This window comes from Macaca nemestrina, unplaced genomic scaffold, assembly GCF_043159975.1.
Source record: "Macaca nemestrina isolate mMacNem1 unplaced genomic scaffold, mMacNem.hap1 Scaffold_138, whole genome shotgun sequence".
NCBI classification, from domain to species: domain Eukaryota; kingdom Metazoa; phylum Chordata; class Mammalia; order Primates; family Cercopithecidae; genus Macaca; species Macaca nemestrina.
Window position 1 is genome coordinate 95,493 of NW_027257621.1, and position 25,351 is coordinate 120,843.

At 49.2% G+C, this 25,351-nt stretch overlaps 1 long non-coding RNA gene across 2 annotated transcripts in view; it reads left to right on the forward strand.

Annotated features, from left to right (window-relative positions):
* Window positions 1–380: 380 nt before the first annotated feature.
* The window catches only part of LOC139361291 (uncharacterized), a 32,436-nt gene continuing 7,465 nt past the window's right edge, over window positions 381–25,351 (forward strand). For both annotated transcript variants that reach the window (XR_011618835.1, XR_011618836.1), the window contains exon 1: window positions 381–1,730. This is a non-coding gene — a long non-coding RNA (uncharacterized lncRNA). The remainder of the gene's footprint in view (window positions 1,731–25,351) is intronic.

A 25,351-nucleotide genomic window follows, 5' to 3' on the forward strand; every position in this document is an offset into this window, starting at 1 on the left:
GCCAACTGCAAACTACAAGAACGTTCAAATGCATCTTCAGTAGGAAAAACAAAAGCAATTGGAAAAATTTTCCAACGTGACCCCGTGGTTAAGCCGTTAGATACTCCAGCCACCAGATTGAGTCACTTTAAAATTCACACCAATTAAAATGGTTGTGAGAGTTGCAGAGCTTTACCGCTAAACCTTGAAATAATTGAAGCATTCTGCTCCACTTGCTTACAAACTGGGGTTGGGGATACCTTTCAGTCCAAAGTAGCAACCTTCTAAATCCAGCTTAGATGCGAGGCTCCCACTGACACAGGAAGAGACAGTGGCCCTTGAGTATTCTCCTGTGTTCAGATACTGTGTCATTTTTTTTTTTTTTTTTTTTGTATCCTGATCATCACTTCTGCTTTTCCAATTCAAACTAAAGGGAGTTTAGTTCTGTTTTGGAGAAGCTGTGGTTAGTGGTTTCTTTTCATGGTTTGCTTAATCTCTTAAGTCTGGTGCTTACATTACCCAAATAGACTTTTCTTTAGTACGACAGTGCCATAACCCAGGGCTTCTCCCTCCATATCTGCTCCCCAGGAGGCTCCCTAGGAATGGGTGCTGGAGATCCAGCCCTCTCCATGTGCCGTTTTCTTTGAGTCCAAGGTAGCTTTGGCTCAGAGAAGAAAAGAGGCCTCCGGGTTAGGTGCCTCTGACTGCTTGCTTGTGAAATGTTTAATGATAAGGCGACTTCCAAACTAATTTACACATTGATAGTTGTAGCTTGAAGTATCACCGCAGTCATAAGAACAAGAAACACTCCCATAAAGTAGATAAGCAGAAAAAAGCCATAGAAGTTTAATAAAGCGCAAATAAAATGGTGTTGTAAGAATGTCCAGTGGGAAATGCTCTCAGTCCAGCCAGATCCAGCTGTGGCGTCAGTCCAGCTGTGGCGTCCTCCTGTAAAAACATTCAGCCACGTGTGGCCCTGATCGCAATCACTACTCTGAATTGTGATCCAGAATGTTGTTGGGGGCCAATGCCGGGACTGTTCCAGCAGTTGAGTCTGATTGGGCGTCACGGTGGTGATGTGCTTAGCGCGGCCAGCTGGGCTGAGTGGTGGCCACCCGTGCACTCGCCACGTGCAGCCGTTATTCTGGTGATGGGGTTGCATGCGGCGCGGCTTGTCCACCTGGGCAATTAAAGTACTGGGAACCCAACCACGGGCGGGTGCCTCCCGACATGGGAGCTGTCTTTTTTATCCAGGGCCCTGTGGCGCTGCAGACCCCTGCCGCCAGTCTGAGCTCACAAGGAGGTACCGGAGGGCTCTGCTGGGGCATGGAGGTCCCTGAGCAGGTGGTCACTTATTGCTTGTGGAGTGGTCCATGGCCTGTGAGTTTATTCTCGGGGTTTGTGTGGGCGAGGTTAACCAGTTCACAGCTGGGCACTTACCCCTTACACAGGTGACACTAGTTAAAGTGGAATCTATATTAGCTCACACGGGAGTGTGTGAGGAGCTGGGAGGGTGGGGAGGCTTGGCCCTAGCACTAGATCCCGGTCTCCTGACGTTTCTGCGTCTTCCAGTTGAGGGGCCGTCAGGGCCGCTGTGGGTCCTGAAAACAGTGGATGCCATATGGACCAGGGGATGCGGAAGCCTCTAGAGGCTGCGGGAGGCAAGGAGACGGTCGCTTCCCCAGAGCCAGCCCTGCCGCCACTTCGACGTTAGATGGTGGGACCTGTTTTGGACTCCAGCTTCCAGAAATGTGAGAAAATAAGTCAGTGTTTAGGGCGCTAAATTTGGGGTGATTTAGTGGAGAAATAGAAAACTAGCCCACAAAGGTGCACGCATTGAAATGTGCTCTGTCCAGGTGTTCACAGTGGTGTGAGGGGGATGGCATCGGGGTTCTGGGAACTCTGCAGTTTTACTGAAGGAAGGGGGCTCGCCACGCCTTTCCTCATATAACTGAAGGTATGTATGCCTGCCACACTGCCCAGGAGACAGGGACTAGAATTCTGACTTTATTTCTTATGGGAACCAAGCCACAGTCAGAACATGGTGAGGGCCGAGACGAGCTTCCTACAGCCTGAACTGGGAAGAGGAATCGCAAGTAGTTTGTGTTTTTCTACACAGACCTGTCCTTTTCAGGTTTTGTTAAGTTTTGGAAAAAGGGAGAAGCCAGGCACACCTCGGCGAGGGACAGTGTTTCTGGAGGTGGTGCGGCTTCAGCCTGAACGTGGCCGTGTGGTTGGGAGGCTCAGAAACTGCCCTCCAAGGGCACTCATCTATTCCTTATTGCAGTAATACCTCGTTTACAGAACTCCACAGAAATTACAGTGCGGGAGGCTTCTGGTCTGGATGGGTTTGGACCGAGGTCACGGGGTGTTGTCCCAAGTGCTAATCCTGATCTGGCAGAGGCTCTGTTCCCAAATAATTATTCCACAGTTTCAGAGCCTATATCTGAGTGATAGTCTTTTAACTTTGTTGCATAAAAGGAAACAAAGTATGTCTTGAGGGTCCAAAAATCCATGTGGTAATCATGGCTGTAAACTCATACCTGGGGCTTTGGGATGGAGTAAAAACCACCGTCACCTGGCGTGGACGCTGCGTGGTATTTTTAGCGTGGCGGCCTGCTCGTGCCTTGAACTCTATCTGCAGTGTGAGCAACAGCTGTGCATTTGAGAAATGTGGACAGGTCAGCTTGCTCCTCCAGGGGCCTGCAGGCATCCGGGTGAGGGGCCTGGGATGAGGCCACATCAGTGGGAAGGAGCTTGGTTGTGTCAGCAGATATGTCTGTCTCTACAGGCCCGCAAGCCAGCCAGAACCCAGTTTTCCTTTGGTCATCTAATGCCAGAAAAAACCTGTTTCTTAGAGATTCTCATAATTTATATTAATGAACCATTTGACCGTACCTAAAATGTTATAAATGCATGAGGCTTTACAACTTGGCAGATGTGTAACTCACATGTCGTTGTATCAAACTGTTGAAGATATTTGTTTCACTTGAAGGTTGTTAGCATTTTATGTGCAAAGCAAATGCCAGTAGCATTTTGAAGGAGTATTTTGGAATTTTAAACACAGTGGGATAGTGCTGGGTCTCTGGGATACTGGTGAGGTGGACGTGACCTCAAGCTCTTGTAGCTTGCAAGCAGGATTGCTAAATTGTCACAACTGCAGTGCTGGAAAGTCAAAGTGGATTTCTGTAAATGAGGTATTAGTGCAATAAGGAACAGATGAGTGCCCGTGGAGGGCAGTTTCTGAGCCTCCCAGACACCCCAGGAGGAAGCGGGGGACGGGGGCAGTTACCCACCAGAACCTGGACGGTGAAGCTGGGTTTGCTGGTGGCCCTGCTTGGCAGGTCATTACGTGCAATAAGAAACAGGTGAGTGCCCTTGAGAGCGGTTTCTCGGCCCCCATCAGAACCGCAAGTGGAAGACGCTCCAAGGTGGGGGGTGGGGGTTCGGTTAATCCACAGGAGCCTGGATGGTGGAGCTGGGTTTGCTGGTGGTCCTGCGTGGCAGGTCATTACATGCAATAAGGAACAGGTGACTGCCCTTGAGGGCGGTTTCTCGGCCTGCTTCGGAACTGCAAGTGGAAGACGCCCCAAAGTGAGGGGGGGCTGGTGGTCGGTTATCCAGTGGGGCCGGATTTGCTGGTGGCCGCTGCGTGGCAGGTCACTGCGTGGAGCGATGGGAGGGGAGTGGAGTGGGAATAGAGGATGCACCCTCCACAGCTACTGCTGGGAGTTGGCTCTGGTAGCAGAAGGGGCATAGATAGAGGGATTCCCATCAGGGGCAACACGACTGGGGTCCCACGTGTGGTGGATGCCGAGGTGTGGCTATATGTAATCTCAGTCTGCACAGCCGTCCTGGTGAGTGGGTTCAGTTACCTTCCCATCTCACATTTGAGAAATCTCGGGGGCTCACATCACAGCTAGGTGGGTTGGAAGTAATGTCTCAGGCAGGACGTTGGCCCCAGAGCCCAGATCTTACCCGCCCCCGCTCTTTTCAGTCCACCAAGCTTGTAGAGAGGGTTGTGTGGTGGTGGGTGGCGGCTGAGAAACCAACACAGTAGAAGGCGGGGAGGAACTAAACCAGGCAGGAGACACAGGCAGTGCTTGGGAGGTCTGCACGGGGTGTGGGTGTGGGAGACACCTCTGGGCCAGTGAACCCCGTTCTGTGCTCCTGGCTTGCCCAACCTTGGCCCTCAGCCACATGCTGCGTGCTTTAGGTGAAATCTCAGTCGCTCGTGTGGTGCGGGCATCTTTTCTCCCTGGCTTTGCCTCTCTTTAAATCACGGAGTCTCAGTGGGGATGGCGAGGCGGATGGTGGTCCATGGAATTTGCCCTCCACCTCCCCATCCTTTTCCTGTCCTGTCTGGCCTGTTACCTGAATCTGTGTCTCTTCAGAGCCTGCAAATGAGTGGAGGCCACGACAGCCTCTCGCTGACCGACCTCTCAAACTTTTATTCATCAGAATAGTGTTAAATGCCGATTCCTAGACACCCCCATTGGACTCTACGCCTGCCTAGCATGGGTACTTTGGGGAAGGTAGAGGATTGCTGGGCTGTTCCAGGGGGGAATTTGCATTGTTGAATGTCTATTGTGTTCCTTCCAGCACTCTACTTTCCACGCACACGTGGCATTAAACCTGGAAGACCTCTGGGTGCTGTGCTGGTGAGGAAGCCCCGGCTGGACGAGGGGCTGCTGGGGCTCGGACTTGATTCCTGGGCTGGGGGCTGCGGGCTTATTCTCTTCAGTGGGTCTGCTGATGGGATGCCCTGAGAAGTCCTGCTGTGCACTCAGGGGAAGGTGCAGAGACAGGCTCAGAAAAGACAGACCATGGATTTAAAAATTCCTACTGGAAAATCTTTTATGAGCAAAGTAATTTGCATCTAACTGAAGACAATCATTGCTTGAATAATTGGTTTGTTTACAAAGTTGGTCCTATGAACAGATTAAAGTTTTCATTCATACCTTATCTATAATGTGAATAGGAGCTATTACCGCAACTTAAATTAGCTTTAAATTTCGTATCAGATTGCAGTCCAGATTACAAACGGCTGCTTGATAATCTAATTGATAAAACGGAGGAATTTAGTGCTTGGAACCCAGAGTGAAGGGAACAGAATTGCTTTGGTTTCTCAAAAGGGTGTTGACTGAGTGGTGACCTGGGGTGAAGAGAAGTGGCTAGAGTCATTACACTCGAGGAGATGATCTGCCCCCGCCTTTCTCAGCTGTCTTCTGGACAAAACAAAGGGTGATAAATGGAAAAAATTCAGCACTGAGTTCGTCTATGCCCTGAGCTTCTCATACAGTCATTAATGGGCTGTATCTGTGAAGCCTCCATACAGGCACAAAGGAATTAGGCTAGAGTAAGGCGGCCGTCGACCTCTGGCGTCTGGACCGCGTGTCACTTCCTAAAGCCCTTTTGGGTGAAATGACAGTGGCAATGTCGTTGTTCGGAGGAGTGTAATCTCACGTATGAAATGCAGATTTTAAATGATGCAGAGTTTAAACACCAAAGTCAGGAAGCTTGGTGGGAGTGGCTGTCTTCCAAGTGGTTTTCTGTGCTGCCATGGATGAGGCGTGGATGTGTCATCTGTTGGTGAGATCCACTGGTGAAGGGGCTAAGCAAACCATGGAGGTCGGGGGTGTGAAGCTGCATCTCTTCTGGCATCCCAAGTAAATACATCTTGTAAAACTTGTAAATTTGACCCTGACCCTAACCCCAACCCTGAGTGTTGAAGTCTGGTGCAGTGTGTTGAGCCCTCTTCTGCATTGAGGGTGAGTGACTGTAAATGACCGATTCCTCAGTGGTGAAAGTTCAAATGTAGCTTCCCTGAGGAAGCCAGACCTCGGTCACCCGTATCTCCATTGTAAACACTGCGGCCCCTACGCGGGTGGCTGCAAGTTTCCAGGCCTTCCTTGGAGAAGCAGCCGTGAGGTGCTTGATGATTTGATAACATCAGCCACCTTCTGTCTTCTGTCTAATCACGGTACAAATGATTCTCCTACAAGGAAATGGATCTGGTTTCTTCCCGATCGTTGGAAGAAGCAGCCTGCCTAGGGACTCCACTGTCCTCTGCACTTTCACAGCGAAGCCTGTGTCTGTCTCCAAGGAGTGTCACGTGTGTCGTGGGAATCGCTTCCTTAATTCTTCCTGCTTTTGATAGCTCGGGTAGCTCTGCCTGTTTCAGCCGGGATGAGCAGCGGGTGGTCTCTGGCTGCTGTGGGACTAGGGTTGGGGGTGCATCATCACATCCGGTGGCCTGTCCAGGTGGGCATCATTGTCTTTTGCCTGTTGCCTGAGGCAGCTGTGATGCCATGGGGGTCATGCTTGTCAGGGCCAACCCAGTTCTTCCCGTGTACACCTCTCCTGCTGGAGTGCCTTTCCTTATGATGACTTGTTGAATTAACGTGGAGAATGCAGAGAGGCTCTGGGCCTCTCTCTCTCTCCCATTCTTACTCCCTGGAGCTGTGAAGCCCGAGAAGGGAGCCCATAGCCAGAGGCTCCTTTAAATTCAATTAGAATAAAGATTTGATTACATAGCTAAACACATTTGAAAAGAACTTCACAGATTAAATTCCAGATTCAACCCTTCAGGCCCAGTGGCCACGTTTCGGGGCTCAGCAGCTGTAGGTGGCTGTTGTCTTTCTGTGTTGGCTGAGCAGATTGGGGCGTTTCCAGTTCAGCAGGCAACTCTCTTGCATGGCTCTGCCTGTGGTGAGGGCACCTAGGCTGGAGAGCCTCGTGGGGATCCCTTAGGCCTCCGGCTGCAGCCAGGCTGCACGGTTCCTGTACCCCGGGTCCTCTGCAGGCCCAGATGGATCCCACCACAGAGCCAGCACTGCTAGACTTGGGTACTGTGTGCAGACAGCAGAGGGTCACGTCCGGGCCTTGCAGGGGATGGGGTGACTGGCCTCCTTGGCCAGGCTTCTGTTTCCGAGTCTTCAGGGGAAATGCATCCACCATCCACCATCCACACCGTGCACCAGAGGAAAACTGCAGGCTTCTCTGTGGATGGTGAATTGAGATCATGCAGAGTGACTAGGTTTGGGCTCCTGACCAGCGTGGAACCTGATACCTTTAGGTGGAACCTGACATGCCTCCATGTGTACATGGCAAAGAGAATGCAGCATTGTCAGCTTGAATCCAGATGTGCTCCCGTTTTGAGGTGGAAGGTTCTGGGAGTATTGGCCATTGGTGATTGTGCTGCCGTGGAGGACTTTGAATGCAGGCACTGGTTTGGGATAACCCTGGTTTCCTGGTCCTGTATGTGGGCATCCCGGAATATCCCGGACTGGAGGAAGGCAGGGCAGATGGGAGGGTGACAAGAGGTGTCAGGTGTTTCCAGCTTTGGGGACTGATGCCATCAGATGGCCGAGATCAGGATGGTGGTGGCCAGGGACCAAAGCAGGGGTGCGTGGAAATGCCATGTTCCTCGGAGCATGGGGAGGACCTCTTGAACTCTATTCCTGGGCAACAATTCTTCCATTCTCAGGAATCTGTGCCATTGTAATTGAGTAGCGAATTCTGTAATTGCTCTAATTACTTACTGTTAAGTCCCCATCCCAATTACCATAAATTAGCAACAGTGATAACAGTTTGTCTGGTTAAACCTTACCAAGAAAAACCAGTGGACCTAGTTTTAGTTGCCTCCAGTTCCCTCCAAATCAGATTCCTTAGCGGCTTGTGTCCCCACACTTGCTGCAGTTCCTCCTGGGCCTGGCAGGCACATTCCAGACATTCACATCTCAGCTCAGATGCAGGCGTGCACATTACTTATAGAAAATCGCACTGCGCTGTGATCGGCTTGAGCTGACGTTCTCTAGGTGGGAGGTGGAGGTTCAAAAGTTCTAATGGGATGAAATTAGAATTATGAATTTTAAAAATTCACGTGTTATGAACTCTGTTCAGTGATTTTCTCTGAAATGAGAGACTATTTGCAGAGGAGGCAGTCAACCTGCAGCTTAAATCTGTCCTAGACCTCGATGCCATCCTTCGGCCTCTTCCTGGGTGTGGCGTGCTCTGCTTGAAGCAAAACCAAGGGAAAGAACGTGGTCTGCATCACTACTGCAGCCAGCTCAACGCGCACACCCACTAGGAGGGGCGTTTGATCACTTAACATTTTAAATGCATTTAACATTCAACCAGCAAGTCAGCCAGTGCTTTCTGTAAGCAAGCTGCCTGGCTCATGGGAACCTGACACTTGACTTTTTGGAAGAGAGTACTTTCTTCTGTGGAGTCTCAATATTTGTCTCATTCTTGAGACTCTGCTCAAAGTGATGAACGTGAGTAAATTAGGACTTTTTTTTTTTTTTTTGTAAATTGGGCCACAGAGCTCTCTAGGCACAGTCAGGGGAGTAAACGGCTGTGAAAGATGCCGCCTGATGTGAGCCACGGCCAGGCACTGTGGAACCTGGGATCCCATCTCCAGCCTTTCAAAGGACACAGACGAATATAAATTGCAGATGGGAGAGTTCATAATTTGGGCATCTCTGTTCTTTTGAAATCAAAGTGCAAAGAAAAAGTTTTGCCTTGAGGTCTTAACCCATACTTGTTTTTCTCCTGAGGTTTTAAGATTTTCTCAACTGCTTTTCTCTCCCCCAATCCTTGAGGAAGTTCTATCTTCATATCTTCTTAAAAGATATGGTTAAATTCAACACTGAAATATAAAAACATGCTTTCATATTTTTCTTTAAACTGATGTATCTGACATTGGTGAAGAACTAACTGGGAGTATTGGTTTATTTTTATTTTTTTGAGACAGTCTTGCTGTGTTGCCCAGGCTGGAATGCAGTGGCACGATCTTGGCTCACTGCAGCCTCACCTCTTGGTTCACGCCATTCTCCTGCCTCAGCCTCCTGAGTAGCTGGGATTATAAGTGCCTGCCACCATGGCTGGTTCATTTTTGTATTAGTAGAGACGGGGTTTCAACATGTTGGCCAGGCTGGTCTTGAACTCTTGACCTCAGGTGATTCGCTCACCTTGGCCTCCCAAAGTGCTGGGATTACAGGCACGAGCCACCACACTCGGCCTGGGATATTCTTGATTATAATTGTAACATATCCCTTTAATAAAAACAAAACAGAACGACAACAACAAAACAGCTGTCTGAAAAGTCTCGAAATTAAAGAGCTCACTTGGACAGGGATTTGGACACCAGTTGAATGGCCTAGCACACCATAGTTACATGGGCCACTCGGCCTGTTAGGTCCTTAGGGTATTTGAAGTCATATGGATATTTGCATTTCTGCCTCTGGATATCGTGTTAGTATTCGGCTAGTGTTTGAGGGCCAGGCTCAGATCCGGGAAAACAAGAGCCCCTGCCCTCACGGCACTTCTCTTCCATGTGTGTGTGTTAGGAAAATAGAAAGCATAAGATATTTTTTCAATGAGCTGGGAAGATGGAAAAACAAGCTTAAGATGTTTACTTGTTCAGAAGAAGGGAAGTGCAAGGAACACTCAGCTTTGTTGCTGCTGAAGGAGGCCCCTGGTGGAGGCTGTTTCAGAGGTGGGGTTTCTCTGAGAAAGGTGGTAAGAGGCAAATAGGATGCCCCATCTGGTTTGCCAGAGATGGGGAAAGTTAGTATCCCCAAAACAGCTTCAGCATTCTGGCAAAGCTTTGGAAAACCAGCTACGGTGTAGGACCTTGTTGGCCGCTGGGTAGAAGGAAAACATTGCTGGTCCTGAGGACTGTACTGTTGTTCCACTGCTATAAAGAACTATCTGAGGCTGGGTAATAAGGAAAAAAAATGTTTAATCGGCATACAGTTCTGTGGGTTGTACAGGCTTCTACATCTGGGGAAACTTACAATCAGAGTGGAAGGTGAAGGGGAGGCCGGCATGTCTTCACATGGCTGGAAGGGGAGAGAGAGTGAAGGGGAAGGTGCCATGCACCTCCAAACAACCAGATCTCAGGAGAACGATCATGAGGACAGCACTTGGGGGATTGTGCTAAACCATTAGAAACCACCCCCATGAGTCAATCACCTCCCACCAGGGCTCACCTCCAACATAGGGTTAGAGTTCAGCATGAGATTTGGGTGGGGACACACAGCCACACCATGTCAGGCTTCCCATTCTTCTCCTGCACGTGCTTCGCAAATGGTTCTGTCATTGGTTTTTGTTTCTGTTGATACATAATATATGTACATATTTTCAGAGTGCATGTGATACCTTGATTCACCCCTATATTGATGAAATCTGTGTACTTGGGATGTCTTTCACTTTAAATAGTTTCTTTTCCTTGTGCTGGTTATGTTAAGTTATTCTCTCCTAGCTGTTTTGAAATACACAGTAGATGACCCACTGCCATCCCCCTGCTGATTTATCAATAGTAGGTCTCGTGTTCCCATTAGGCTGTGTGTTTGTGCACATTACCAGCCTCTGCCCATCCTGCTTATGAGTGGGCTCTGCTGGGCCCTGTCGACCACCTACTTTTGGCCTCCATGAGATCTGCTCTCAGCTCCTGCTTATGAGTGAGAACATGCTCCGTTTCCTTGCTTGACTCGTTTGCTTAACGTAATGTCCTCCAACTCCATCCATGCTGCCGCGGATGACAGGGCTCTCCGCTGTGTGGTGGAGTATTGCTCCTGTGTGTGTTCGGGCCACGTTCCCTTCATCCCCTGTTGACGGGCACTCAGGTGATTCCAGACCTTGGCTACTGTGGATGGAAGCTGAGAGCAGTCACTGGCTTTATACTCGGGGGACGTGAGCCACTTTGATGTTCTCAAGCAGCCTATCCCCAAAGCCCTCCGTAGAATGCAGCATTCGTTTGTACTCATGGCTTCTTCCACTAGGATGAACAGCTGGGAAGGGTCTTTGAGTGAATGCTTGGGTTTCTGTCTTTAATTGGTACCCAGCTACACTGGCCAAGTAGGGGTCCCAGTGACCCTGGACACTACGTCACATAAGGTCCAAAGATGCAGTTAGGTTCTTTTTTTAACGCGCGGTGGCTCACGCCTGTAATCCCAGCACTTTGGGAGGCCGAGGCGGGCGGATCACAAGGTCAGGAGATCGAGACCACGGTGAAACCCTGTCTCTACTAAAAATACAAAAAATTAGCCGGGCGCGGTTGTGGGCGCCTGTAGTCCCTGCTACTCGGGAGGCTGAGGCAGTAGAATGGCGTGAACCCGGGAGGCGGAGCTTGCAGTGAGCCGAGATCGCGCCACTGCACTCCAGCCTGAGCTGGGCGACAGAGCGAGACTCCGTCTCAAAAAAAAAAAAAAAATGCTTTTGACCTGGGTAAGCTATGGCATCATCAGTTAGAGTTTTTCATATTGGAAAGGTGTATATTTTATTTTCTAAGAAGGAAAGAAATCCTGTTAAATACTCTAACCACAGATTAAATCATGTCAAGGAAAGAGGTACTATTTTGGGGGAAAATGACCCCTTCATGTCAAAGATCAAGGAGATGACTTACATTGTTTAATTGAGTTAATTATGAAATCTTAAGTGGTTTTAAGAAGATGAGCTGTGGATCCTACAAGACATGAGACTGATACTGATTTAATGTTAGTCAGCCCTGACAGAATGTGGCTAATATTTAAAGCTTGCTCCAGTATTGCTTGATAGATTGTAAGTTAATGTAAAGATCTGTTTGACGCTTTTATTTTACAAAATATTATTGAGAAAAAGTTTGACAGCCAAGGAACGGCCTTCAACCAATTTCTTCCTAATTTCTATCACCAGAAAATTTTGTCCTGTTAATTCCAGAATTTACTTTTGGAAAGTTCCCGTAAGGAGAGCAGAGGTATTGGTGGTTGAATGGTGACTTGAATTTAGGTGAAGATCGTTAAATATTTCATAGTCATGTTTGTCTTGGTGGTTTTAGCAATTTTATATTAAACTTAGAACTGTGAGTCAAACCAAATCTGTTCTTTTGCTTTTGTGATACTCCTTTGTATGACTATACTGGTAAAGAATGATAAAATGTGTATTGGGTATTTTTTCTGTGTAGATATTAGGATTTTTAGGGGAACAAATTAATCATTCTTCTAATATACACTGTGCTGTGTGTTGGGTCCTTTGTATATTAGTTGAATCACTCTAATGAGGACCACTTGAAAGTCTGTTTCTATAGCAGATGTTTTATATGTTGACTTGTGTTATGCAAAATCCTTCATCCTCTAAGAAGACTAAGCAATGGGTTGGAGGAGAGATTTAATCACCCATTAGGTCTATTCCGAATGCCCAGAATTGAATGCAAGTACTAATTATGTTTTTGAAGTGGTGTGTGTGTGTATGGGTGTGTGTGGTGGACTCCTTTTTAGGTCATGGGAGGGAGGTAAAGCGAAGATGAGATTTGCTGATGAACATTTGTGCATATGCTAGTGGAGAAGTCATATGACTTGACTGCACCTGCGTACTCTGATTTTGGTTTCGTTAGTGTCCGTAGCCACAAGCCTCAACTGCCTCTGGGACCCACCCTGAGGGGCTGTGGTGAGGGTTATTACAGAGTCGTGCGTCTTAGTGAAGGGCACAAACGGCCTTGTGGGCCTACTTTGGCTTTGTTTGAACGTCTAGATTGTTAAACTAAGTTTAACATTTTGAGGATTATAAATTGTGATTCTTGTCTAAGAAGAGGTTTCTGTTGTCTCTGAAGACAGGAGACCCAATACAGAGGGTCCCTGGCTCCCAATTGTTACATATCTGATTTTTTTTTTCAACCTTGTGATGGTGTGAACTAGTCACACTCAGTGCATTGTTTGGCCCAAGATGGGCTACCTCTGGATGAACCCGTTGTAAGTTGAAACTATGGTGTCAAATGCACTTTCTATTTAGGATATTTTCAGCTTACGCTGGGTTTATTGGAACAGTTTCATCCCATGGTAAGTCAGGGAGCATATGTGCTCATAAAAGTGGAGACGATCTCATAGATACCGTGAGATATAATGTCTCTGATGTTATAGAGATACGATGAAAACAATCAAGTGGGACTTGGAAGCCTTGGAGGGACTCACATGGGCGGCTCCTGGAATGCAAACTTGAGCGCCACTGGCTTCTGGATGTGACATCTGTACCTTCTGCTTAGCCCAGTGTGTTATCGGCTGCTCTCGAGGGCAGAGAGGTCCAGCGTTCCTGTGTTTAGGTATTTGAGCCGCCTTAAGAGGCTAGGTCAATTCTCACTGGTGTCTTCACGGCTTTAGGCCTTCTGAACAAGCAGGAGGAAGCACGACTTTGTAGAGCTTTGGAAATCTCAACGGACTTCAGGGCCATCCCCTTTGGCAGGAGAGAGCCCCACTGGAGGCGAGCAGGGTGCCGTGCGGGCCTCTGCTGGGCCCAGGCATGTACGGACGTTGTGAGGGCCACAGGACACAGATCGGTCTTGGTTCACAACTGGTGTCGATGGCCACGCAGCATTTCTGCCAGGTACATGAGTGCGGGGACTTGGGTTTTGGGGTGTGCGTCCTGGTTGCCTAGTTGCTTGGAAGACCCCCATTCAGACCCCAGCCTGAGTCACCGTGACAGGCCTCCTGCTTCACACGCCACACGGAAGCCGTGGCGTCGGTCACTGACGTCCACCGGGTGTCAGATGTGCGTGTGTATCTTCCTTGGTCTCGGGATGTGTCTTGTTTTGAGGTTATAGTAAACGTTCTTTACGAGGGGTTTTGGAATTTTTATGTTGTTTGCAAGGAGGCAGCAGGGAGTGCTTGAGCAATGAGATCCCCTTTCCAACCAATACAATTTCAGATCCCAGCAGGTAATTAAGGCAGCGGAGCTGTGGGATCACCTTTGCAACCAATGAGAATTCAGATCCCAGGAGGTAATGACGGCAGCGGGGCGGGTGGCAGAACCCTGAACTGTGGCTGTTTCTGGTGTCTTGCCCCGTGGACAGAGCGTGCTGGGGCCTCCGTGGTCCTCTGTGGGGTGAGTGGAGCGCATGAGCTGGGTGCTGCTGGGCCCTGGCTGGCTCCCCAGCCCGGGGTTTATGCAGGACTCGTTAGACAACGTGGAACCCAGAAAGCAGCACGAGGAGAACGGGATTGTGCCTTTCTGGATCCTTGGTGCTTCCCAGTCTCAGACACTGAGTAGGCTCTGAGGGGTCTCGCCGGGAAGACTTGCACAGTCGGCCCCCAGGATGGAGTGGGGCTGCAGCGGGTCTTGCAGGAGCTGGAAGTGGGGGTGAGTGTCTCGCAAGCGGGACCTTTCAAGTGGGCCCAGCAGGATGCATCTGTGGAAATCGTGCCACCTAACGCAGGGCTGCGGCCAGCAGGACCTGAAAGGCTACAGCGGGCTGTGTTTCTGCTCTCTCTCTCGAGTCTCTGCACGGTTTTCCTTGGTTTTTGTCTGTTTGGAGGATGCTTCCCCCTTTCTTGCGCTTACCTAGCCTTCTGAGCTTCTTTGTTGAGTATGACAAAGCCCTGAGAAGGCATTTTTATCGCATAATTGTGTTATCCTGGTGGCTGGATAAATGACCTGCAAATGTGGGTGACTCAGTAGCTCTGAGGGTGTTCAATATCCAAGACAGAGGTGGGAAGGAAATGTTCAGGCAGGCATCAGAGGATCTGTTCTCTGCTTTACACTGGGGCCCTGGTTTGCTGACAGTCTTCACACTCGATCCAAAATGGGGGATAATGAAGTCTCACAGATTCGGCTTCAGCTGAGAGCTGCCTCCAGCACAGTCTTGTGTGAGTAACAGTTTCTATGTTTGGTGCGAAGGGCGGGCGTCAGTCAGTTGATCTTATTTGTGGTGGTGCTTATGGTGGGTTTTCCGTAAGGAATGTAGACTTTATTAGCTTTGGCAAGGGAATCCTGAGTGATAAATTGGAAGAATGTCTCAGGAAATTCTGGAACCTGCAGTGAATCTGGAATCTGTATGAAATTGAGATTTGGATTCTCACGATTTCCTAATGCTACCCCGAAACCCAGTAGTTGAGACAGTCGTAGAGCTTCAGTCGTGCTGCCCCGGTTCCCCATTTTAAAAGGGACACGTTGCTTTCCTCTAGAATGTTCTGAGCTCTGAGTGCTGCCGGCAGAGTGACCAGCTCTCTGCATCAGAGGGGAAGCCAGGGCTGCGTTCACGGCGTCGCGGCAGCCGGGAGCTGACCCTGGACCTCAGGCACGTGTGATGCTGACCATTTTCTGTAAACTCCAAGGGTGTAGTGGTCTCCTTGGCCCTTTACAGTCTTCTGAAGCTTTTGATGTGTCTGCACTTTGTAGATTTTTCAGAAGTAGACAGCCTTTTCCCACACCCTTGGGCTGAGTTTCCTCAGAGGCTGGTGTGTGGGAAGCACCACACCCACATTCTGACAGGGAAGACTCTGGTGCCCAACTGAGGTCAGAGTGGAAATTTGTTCTTCCTTCCCTCCAGTCTGGTCCAGCTGCTCCCTGCTTGGCCAGAAGAAAATCATGCTTATTCAAGTCGTAGGCAAACCCCCGAAGTCAAACATTTGTCTTTTTTCTTTAATATGCCCATTTAGTTTATATGGAATGATAGCTAGAGAAATGCCTTTTAGGGGAAAATTAATTTCCTTAATTACAGAGAACTTTTTGGATAAAAATCAGGAGGCTATTTTGTCATAAGATCTAGTTAAATACTACAGTGGAAAGCTCCTTATATTTGATCTTACACTTGGGCCCTGTGTGCGTGTCCGCATGCTCGTGCTCATGACGCCAGGCGCAGATGTGAACTACAGGCACAGTACATACTTTCTGGTTGCTTTTTTGAACGTCTTATTGCTTGACCTCTCCGACTCAAATGTTGAGTTATGTTGATTCTGTTCAGAATGTTTATCCCTCCGTCTAGGGTCCAGTCGTCTTTCAGGGAGGAACCGTCTTCCTCATCTCTGTCTCCTACAGTATTGTATATTTAATAGTCAAATATTTATAGGTTACATGGGTGACTGATCTGTTCATTAGGAGGAAAACAATGCCAATTTTCACATCATTATAATGGACTTGTTAAATGATTGTTAGTATAATGAAGTTTCCATGGCAAAAGAGGCTTTGCAGATGTGAGTGTAACGGACAGTGAGATGGCGGAGGACCCTGGGTTGTCCAGGCGGGTCCAGTGTCTTCACATGTGCCTTTTGAGAAGGCAGTACGAGGGTCTGCCTCAGAGGAGGAGACCTGAGGACGAGATAGAGGCCAGAGGGCTGTGGGGGTGAGGGCGAGTGTGGGGCAGGGGCAGGGTCCGGAGGGGTGCAGGGCTGAGGCCGGGGCAGTGGTAGGAGGGGTGTGGGGCTGTGAGCCAAGCTGCATGGTGGCTTCTATGAATTGGGAGACTCCAGGCAGGAATACAAGCTACTGAGCCCTTGACTTCAGCCCTGGGACTCCTGACTCCCAGGGCTGAGAGGAGGTTTGCATTTGTGGTAATTTGTTGCAGCAGCAATAGGAAGCTAATGCATTGTATCTGTTCTTCACCTCCAAACCTTTGAAAAGTAACCCTGTTGTATTGGCCTTTTGTGTGCCCTAAATTCTAATGAGATGGTTTGTAGGAAATAATGGACACAAACGATGGCAGAACAAAAAGTTGGACAGAAGCAGTGTCTTCTGTGGTTCTGTAGTTTGGGTCTGGGAAGTTAGATTTCGGTCAGAGTGTGTGGTCTTGTTCAGCGTATACCTGGAGTACTTGTTCAGAGCTCCTGGGGGAGTGGTCTTTAACACTGCTAGGATTAAAACTCCAAGCACATCAGGGCCAGAGTTCCTGAGTCAGTGTTAGGCGACCTTTGAATAAGAGTTGGCATGTAGAGTCTGCCCACTTTACTAGTATGAAGAAGCAAAATCTTTTTTTTATTTTTATTTTTTGAGATGGAGTCTCGTTCTATCACCCAGACTGGAGTACAGTGGCGAGGCCTCGGCTCACTGCAAACTCCGCCGCCTGTGCTCAAGTGAGTCTCCTGCTTCAGCCTCCAAATTGCATGATTTATTTTCCTGTTTTATATACTTAGTATGTGAAAACTCTGCAAACTGTATTAATACAAATGACATGCCAGAACTTAGGAGAATGTGGTATTTTCCCATGCAAATTAGTAGTGATGTGGAATTCCTGGGCTGATTTGGTTTTATAAGACATGGGGCAGATTCTTTGCCTTATTTCTGTGGAACTAACAATTGTTAATCACCCAGCACTCTTACCTCCCCCAACAGCTCAGGTGAGGGGGGTGTTACCCCCACTGTCGTGATGAGAGGCAGGAGACTGAGGCTTAGATGAGCAGGTGACACATTACTGTCCAGCCCCACCCACCCTGTAGTTTCCTGCCATGGCTCAGCTGTCTTCCTGCAAGAAAGGACAGACACCCTGGTGCTGGGTAGAATTCCTTGTGAACCCCTTTCCATCCTCCAGGGAGTTCTTGCTTTACAGTGGTGGCTCATGGGGAGTCCTCTGGCCCACTGAGAAAGTGACTCATGTTGTGACATTACTGTCTCTGTCCGGCTGCTGTCGATTGGGTGATTTGTAAAGAGACATTTATTGCTCACAGCTCTGGAAGCTGGAAAGTCCAAGGTCAAGGCAGTCCAAGGTCAAGGCACCTGCACATCTGGTGCCCCAGGGCCTGTGGCTCACAGACGGCAGCATCTCGCCGGGTCTTGCGTGGCAGCGGTCATCTCGTCAGAACTCACGTGGTGGAGGAGCAGGAGGGCTCCTCCAGGCCTCCCAAGAAGGACACCAACCCTAGTCCTGAGAGCAGGACCTCCCAAAGGCCACACCTCTTAATGTATCCCTTCGGAGATGGTTTCAGCATGAGGTTTTGGGGACATTCAGGCCAGAGCCATTGCTCTGCTGGGGTGTTAGGGCTGCATGGCATCATTACTGCAGCAGAGCCACAGCTTCTTATCTGCATTTGCTGCAGGAGAAGGACGCAGGTGCCTGTGCAAGTTGGGGTTCGGTGCAAGAAGTGGAGACCCTCTGGGAATCTTAGCAGGAGGAACTTAAGGACTTTGAGAACTGACACCTTAGGACTGTAGTTTTCTTCAGACTGTAAAAACCTTGGTGTGTGATAATACTGAACATTGCCTGAGCCCTGTGATCCTTCAAAACAGTGATGGTTAAGACATTCCCCTTCCCCACAACTGCGCCCCCACTTTTACTTCAAGAAGCCCGTTCCCATGTGGCTTAGGCTGGCTGGTGGGATGACCATTTACCGAGGACAAGACCAGGTACAGGCCTTCAAACCCCCCTTCTCTGCCTTATAAGTGATTAGCTAAACTGCCTGTTCCCACTGATCAATCACTTCCCACCTTGAAATGGTTCTTCGTGGTGCATTTGCGCCTAGGGGGATGGACTTGTCTTTGACTGTCGCCTTCCACAGAGGACAGTTAGGGTGGGCAGGAAAGAATTCTCTGCTACAGGTCTGCATTCCTGGCTGTTTCCAGAAGTGGGAATTCTGGTGCCCTGGAGTGTGGGAATGGATTTCTAGTGTCCCAGCTTCAGGTGGAGTTGAAATTGAGTGAGGCAACCCACCACACCCATCTGGAGCCAGGGACTAGAGCCATTTTTAAAGTGGCAGTTTCTCCATAAGATTACCCAAAAAATGCGCTCAGCACGTTTCTTTCTTTCTCATATGCATTTGGCCATCTAAAATGGGAATGGTGGTTTTTTGAAGCATGGATGTAGTTTAAAATTTTGAGTATTGTAAACCTTAATGTAGCTTCTTAAAATGTTTGCCTGATTATCTGGAGATTTACTAAACCTTTGGAGTGGTAATAATGAATTGATCTATATGACTTTGCTTTCTATGATGCAATGATGGGTCAGCACGCGATTGGCCAAAACAAATTCTGCTTTTTGGGTTTCTTTAATCAAACAAGGGAGTAGAGTGTAGGCTGAAGTGGCAAATTCATTTCAGAGCACGCCAGAGCCCTCGTGACACCACAGAGCCACACCTAGGAAGATGTGGTTTCTGTAACAAGCTTTGGAAAACCAAAGTTCAACTTAATTATCCAACTTTGTTACAGAAAAAGCTTAGACCAGATGGCCAAAGACCTGATTGTTTCATGGTTGAGACATGGTTATAAAATTGCCCTTACTTGGTGCCAATCAGTGTTGGTCCACAGTGATACTCCTCCAACCTCACTGAATAGTTTGGAGACTGATATGAGACTGTGAAAATCTCCTCAAGGTGAAAAGGTCTCTGGAGCACCTGGGAATATCTGCACACCCGTGGCCATTCCCCTATAAGATGGAAAGGACGGCTGGGTCACGCGGGAGCATCCGCACACCAGTGGCCGTCCTCTTTAAGACGGAAAGGGCTGCTGGGGTGCCCCGCAATGTCTGCACACCCGCGGCCATTGTGGCTGTCCCCCTTTCTGCTCAGTCACCTCTGTGTTCCCGCATTCAGGCTTTGGGACACTCATGAACAGCTCGTACCCTGGGCTGGTGAGGAAAGAGTGGGAGGTTGTTCTGAGGCTCTGTCACTGTCTGCCCTGTCATGAGCTGGGCAAGGCAGTGGCAGTGACCCTGGAGGAGTCTGGTCAGTGAGGGCTCCGGCAGGAAGTGCTGAGGCTTGAGGTGGCTCTGCCAGTCGTCACCAAATGTCTTCCCTCTTATTTCCATGATTCCTTCTAGTTCTGCACCTTGCACTGCAGAGTCTCTGTGTGTCTATAAATACACATGAGTTACGATACAGGTGTCTCTTTCCCCTCTTTCAGGGGCTGGGCCCAGGGAGTGAAGTGCAAGACTCCCTTACTGCTGGATGCCCACCAGCACGAGGCACTGCCTGCCCTGCTGACGAATGCCTACAGCGAGTCCTGGAAGCCTCCTTCTGAGCACCTGGCCTGTTGACGGTGTATACGGGAGACAACGGAGCTCCCCTTGCCCCACCCTGAGCAGAGACTGGGGAGGCGGGGGCAGCACTGCCCCCATGGTGCATCCTTGGTGCATGGAGGAAAGTCTGTTTAGCCGGGCGAGGTGGCGGGCGCCTGTAGTCCCAGCTACTCGGGAGGCTGAGGCAGGAGAATGGCGTAAGCCCGGGAGGCGGAGCTTGCAGTGAGCTGAGATCCGGCCACTGCACTCCAGCCTGGGCGACAGAGTGAGACTCTGTCTCAAAAAAAAAAAAGAAAAAAAAAACACAGCCCATCCTCTCAAAAGCAGGGTGACAACCACATTTACTTCTGGAATCTTAAGAAAGGGCCTGTCTCTTTGAGAGAAGAATGTGGCATGAATGTGTGTACCTCCTTTGTTTTTTTTGAGACAGTTTCCCTCTGTCACCCAGGCTGGAGTGCGGTGGTGCAATCTCAGCTCACTGCAAGCTCTGCCTCCCGGGTTCATGCAATTCTCCAGCCTCAGCCTCCCAAGTAGCTGGGACTACAGGCACCCGCCACCACGCCTGGCTAATTGTTTGTATTTTTAGTAGAGACGGGGTTTCACCGTGTTAGCCAGGATGGTCTCGGTTTCCTGATCTCTTGATCTGTCCACTTCGGCCTCCCAAAGTGCTGGGATCATAGGTGTGAGCCACCGCGCTGGGCCGTATGTGTGTACCTCTTTACAAGTCTTGCCCGATCTTTGCATTGAAAAATTATTGAAAACCTTAAGGATGTAACTGACAAGAACTTTATAGATTTCTCCAAGTAAAAATTTGGAAAAGTGAAGTGAACCCATAATGTGTTTTATTTCTATGAGTCCCACACTTGGATTTTTAAATGTGGGCAAAACATCTGTATGTTCTTCAGCCTGATTTCCGTGGAATCGTGAATGAAACGTGCTGAAGTTGCCGTGCGGATTTTGTTATGTGGCGGTGACAAGTGGGGCTGGTCATTAAACAACTGGAGGGATCCCTATCCTTTCTGTGCTCTTGTTGGACACTAGGCACGTGCTTGGGTGTTTTCTGTGTGTGTGGACAAGATGAGGACAGAATTTCCAGATTCACACGGTGGTATCTTCTCCCTTTTCTGTTAAAACGTGTCTTCTGCTGCTTCTACATAGACCAAGTGTTTCTTTCTCTTGCCTGTCTACAGAAACGCTGTTTAACAAAAACTGCATTGTAAGCATGTGAAGCTGAATTCCACATGATAAAGCAGATAGAGATGACTGAGTATACTGTTTTGTGGAAGGAAGGTTTAAAATGATTTTTAGCTTTTTCCCTGAAATAGGGAATACTTTTAACTTTTTCCCTGAGATAGGGAATAATGAAATGGGAAAATAATTAAATTTTCCCATATAATTGTTAGATTATATTTAATTATTAGATTATTCATGTATTGCAAGGGAAAAAGGAACTAGATCACCCCATGTACCCAAATGAAAATTTAAAGGGTATGGGCGAGTTCATTTGAACTCCTTTAATTTGTTTTTGTTTGTTTGTTTTTGACAGTCTCACTCTCTTTCTCAGGCTGGGTGCAGTAGTACAATGACAGCTCTCTGCAACCCCAACCTTCTAGGCTCAAGTGATTCTCCTGCCTCAGCCTCCCCAACTGCTGGGATTTACAGGCGTTAACCACCACACACAGCTTATCACCTCTTGGAGACTAGCTATGAGTTTGGGCATTCACTGAACTATATTTTGGTTAATTCTCAAAGTTTGTCACTGTTTATCTTTAATTTGCTAAAAATCTACATATATTGTAAAATGAGTTACATTTCCTTAGCATTCACGGATTCCCTGTTAGTGGGGCAGAGACGCAGAAGGGCAGAAGGCATTCGGACATCATCAGGTTTGCAGTTGAGTGCTTTCCCCGAACACACTGGAGCTCTGGGCTCTGTGGCCCCACGGGGGTCCTCTGTCCACTGAGGGGGCCAGGTTACCTGGGAGGTCCCTCCAGCCTCTGCAATTTTGCCCTTTTCAGGTTAACATCTCATCGTTGTCCTGGACAGCACTGCCTTTCGTTCACTGACCCATGAGTGAACAGCTGGTCAGCGGCCAGTGCTGCTTCCTTCAGCTGGGAGGTGGTGATGTGATAACACTTCCGTGGAAATTGGTTCTTGGTGTATTAAGGGTTCAGTTGTATGTTTATTTTTAATCTGCACCTCTGAATTGGTCTTTTGATTGCAAAGAGATTGCTTACTGGATTTGTTTCTGAATATTTGGTGGATAACAGGAGAACCTTGCTTATCTGTGTGTTCATTTAGTGTGTTTTTGCCAGGCATTTATATGGGTGTGTTAGCCCCTAGCACACTTTCTGTGTGTGGTGGAGTCATTGAAATCATTTATGTGAAGTCTCTCTTCTATCAAGGCTAGAGGACGTGGGGTGGTGTCTCCCTAAACTAGAGGGAAATGGCATTGTTCTGCACTCCTCCCTGGGAACGCTGGTGTTTCCAGGTCTCTGAACTTGGCTCCCACACTGGGAGAGTGGCTGTGGCTTCTGGAGCCCGTTTTGGGCGGGACTGACTCCTTCATTTGCTTTATTCCCCACCGTCTTTGCTGCTTTGTGACGCAGGGATGAGGGAGTTGGGCCCGGGGGCCTTGCCTGTGCCTGAAGGGCCCGATGCAGAAAACTCCTGGTGGGAAGGATGTTCCTTGAGGGCAGCTTTTGGAGTCTCTTCCTACTTTTAACTAAGAAGCAGCTATTCACATGGTTCTATTCTGCTGGTGTGTTTCAAAATAATTGGTGTAGAGTTGCGAAGATGTCCGAGACACCCATGATCCACTCCGGGCCAGTGCCGGGCATTGTGCTCAGATGCCTTCAGACCACATTCACATGCCAAAGATTCTTGCTTGGTTATTCTCAAACTTAAGAGAATCTAAAACGCGAGCCACGGTATGGATTTTCTCTTGAGCCCCCATGACTTTGCCTTGTATTTTGGGCATGAATGACTTCATCAAGGGGAAAGAATTTGAGGAAGGAGCCTCTGAGGCTAGGAGGGGGTGGGAAGGGGTTGGGGGGAAGAGGAGGGAAAAGGAGCTGTAGAGGGAGGAACCAGGCTGGGGCTGGGGCGTCTCCCCATGATGTTCCCCCACCCCTGGCGCGAGGCCCCAGGGACTGACTGATTTTCCCACAAGAAATGTGTATAATTGCGTGTCTGTTTTGTGGGCTGGCCATTTGGATTGAGGGAATGTCTGTGTTGTGATTCCTTATTGATTCGAAGGTTGGAAAGGTTTGTGCTCAATACAGAGGTCTCTTGGTGCTATGGGAAATGTGATCGAAGCTGCCTTCTGGGTGGGGAGAGCCCTCGAGGCCATCAGTGGTGGCCGGTGTCGGCCTTCGCTTCCCTGGGTGAGCTGCCCTCAGGGTGGGAAGGGAGGCCCTCGGTGGTGGCCGCTGTTGGCCTTCGCCTCCCTGGGTGAGGGCTGCTCCATCCCCGGCTCTCCGACTCCTTGCCTGGCACCTTCCTCGTTGGGGGCCGTGATCCATCAACTTTGTCCACGCGTGTCCTGCAGACTAGTGCTGACTGGAGGTTCAGGAGTGGTCAGAGGAGGCCAGAGGAGGCCCTCGTGATGCGAAGCTAAACGTTTAATGATGGCGCTGCTGAGTGCATGAGCCACGTCAGCCCAAGAGTCTGAGTAAGAGGAAACCGCGGGGTGGAGGGAAGACTGGACAGATGGGTGCTTTCCTCGGCCCCTGGGAGCACGGCCATGTCCACGCTCAGACCTCCTGGTTTCTCCCATATTTCCATAAATAGCAAGGGAAGGATATGGGGCACCCAGGGACCTCAGGGGTATAAGCTGTGTCCTCGCGTGGCCCCAGCTGTGGCCAGTGACGTTATTCTCTTTAACCTCAGGCTTATTTTCTATAAAAACACAAAGGGACAGAAGTAGTTCAAGGGCCTGTAAAGACTTACGTAATTGTTAATAGGCCTACTTTTATGCTTTCTTATGTATTAAGAGCAAATCATGAAACAAACTCATTTCTGTTTGAAGAAATCTTTACTGCTCTCATTTTTGTGGCAAGCAGCATTGATTCTTTGCTTAGTGAGCGTTAGTGCCCTCCTGCCCAGTGCTGCTGCCTGGCGTGTCCTCGCACACACCTCTGTCCATTGGTCTCCGTTCACCTTTCCGCCTAGAATTGTAGGAGGGGCGCTGGGATCTTAGGGCTAGAAAGAAACCCTGAAGACCACTTTTAGGGGCGACTTTTAGTCAGGGCTTCCAGAGAGACAGCCAGCCGGGTGTGCGTGTGTCTCCAGGGCGAGGCCTGCTGCAGGGGCTACAGAGTCCAAGAAGCCCCAGGACCCACAGCCTGCAAGCTATAGTCCTGAGAGGGTGTGGCTTGAAGACTTGAGAAGCGGAGGTTGCAGATCCGACCAGGGTCTGAGGAGCTGAGACCCAGGAGCACGGGCTGCAGAAGACAGATGTCACTGGCCCATCAGCCAGAGAGGTGGAGTGAACCCAGTTTTCCCCGCCTTGCTGTTTTACTCGGGCCCTGGGGGGATAGGGTGGTGCCCCCCACACCGGCGAGGATGGGTCTCCACTCAGTCCAGAGGCAAACATGCATCTCACACAGGAATAATGCAGAACCAGCCATCTGGGCACCCCGGGCATGCTCAGGTTGATGCACAAAACCAATGCCGCGCGTGGCCCTGACATCTGCGTGTTCGCATCACTCCACACACATTGCTCAGTCATCGCCTTGGTGAGTTTGTAAGCTCGTTGTGTGGTTCTGGGGCTCTTTGTCCCTGGTGATGAGAGGCTCCCCACTGTCCCAGCTCAGGTATGGAAGGTGATGGCACCAGCGGCTCCTTGTTTCTCAGACACCTGAGTGGGTGCTCTGTGCAGCCAGTTCAACCTGCAGCAGCATCTGTTTCCTATGCCGATTCCATTCGGAGTATGTGCCTCCCTTCTGTTGAGGGTGCAGCCTTCTTTCAGGGAAGAACTGTGTCCTGTTCGCCTATATCGCCTGTGGTGTATCTCATGGCTGAATAAGTAGCTATAGGATACCTCGGTGGCTGAATGATAGGTTCATTGGAAGGAAAACTTTATATTTTTTTTTCTTTTTGGGATGGAGTTTCACACTCAACGCCCAGGCTGACGTGCAATGGCACGATCTTGGCTCATTGCAAACTCTCCCTCCCGGGTTCAAGTGATTCTCCTCCCTCAGCCTCCCAAGTAACTGGGGCTACAGGCTTCCGCCACCATGCCTGGCTAATTTTCGTATTTTCGTTAGAGAAGGGGTTTCACCATGTTGGCCAGGCTGGTCTTAAACTCTTGACCTCAGGTGATGCGCCCACCTCGGCCACCCAAAGTGCTGGGATTACGGCCATGAGCCCCTGCACCCAGGAACTTAATACCGTTTTTTTTTTCTTTTAAATCGTAATGGGCTTGTTAAATGCTTACGTTTTTTTTTTGTTTTTTTTTTTTAATTTATTATTATACTTTAAGTTCTAGGGTACATGTGCATAACGTGCAGGTTTGTTACATATGTATACTTGTGCCTTGTTGGTGTGCTGCACCCATCAACTCGTCAGCACCCATCAACTCGTCATTTACATCGGGTATAACTCCCAATGCAATCCCTCCCCCCTCCCCCCTCCCCACGATAGGCCCGGTGTGTGATGTTCCCCTTCCCGAGT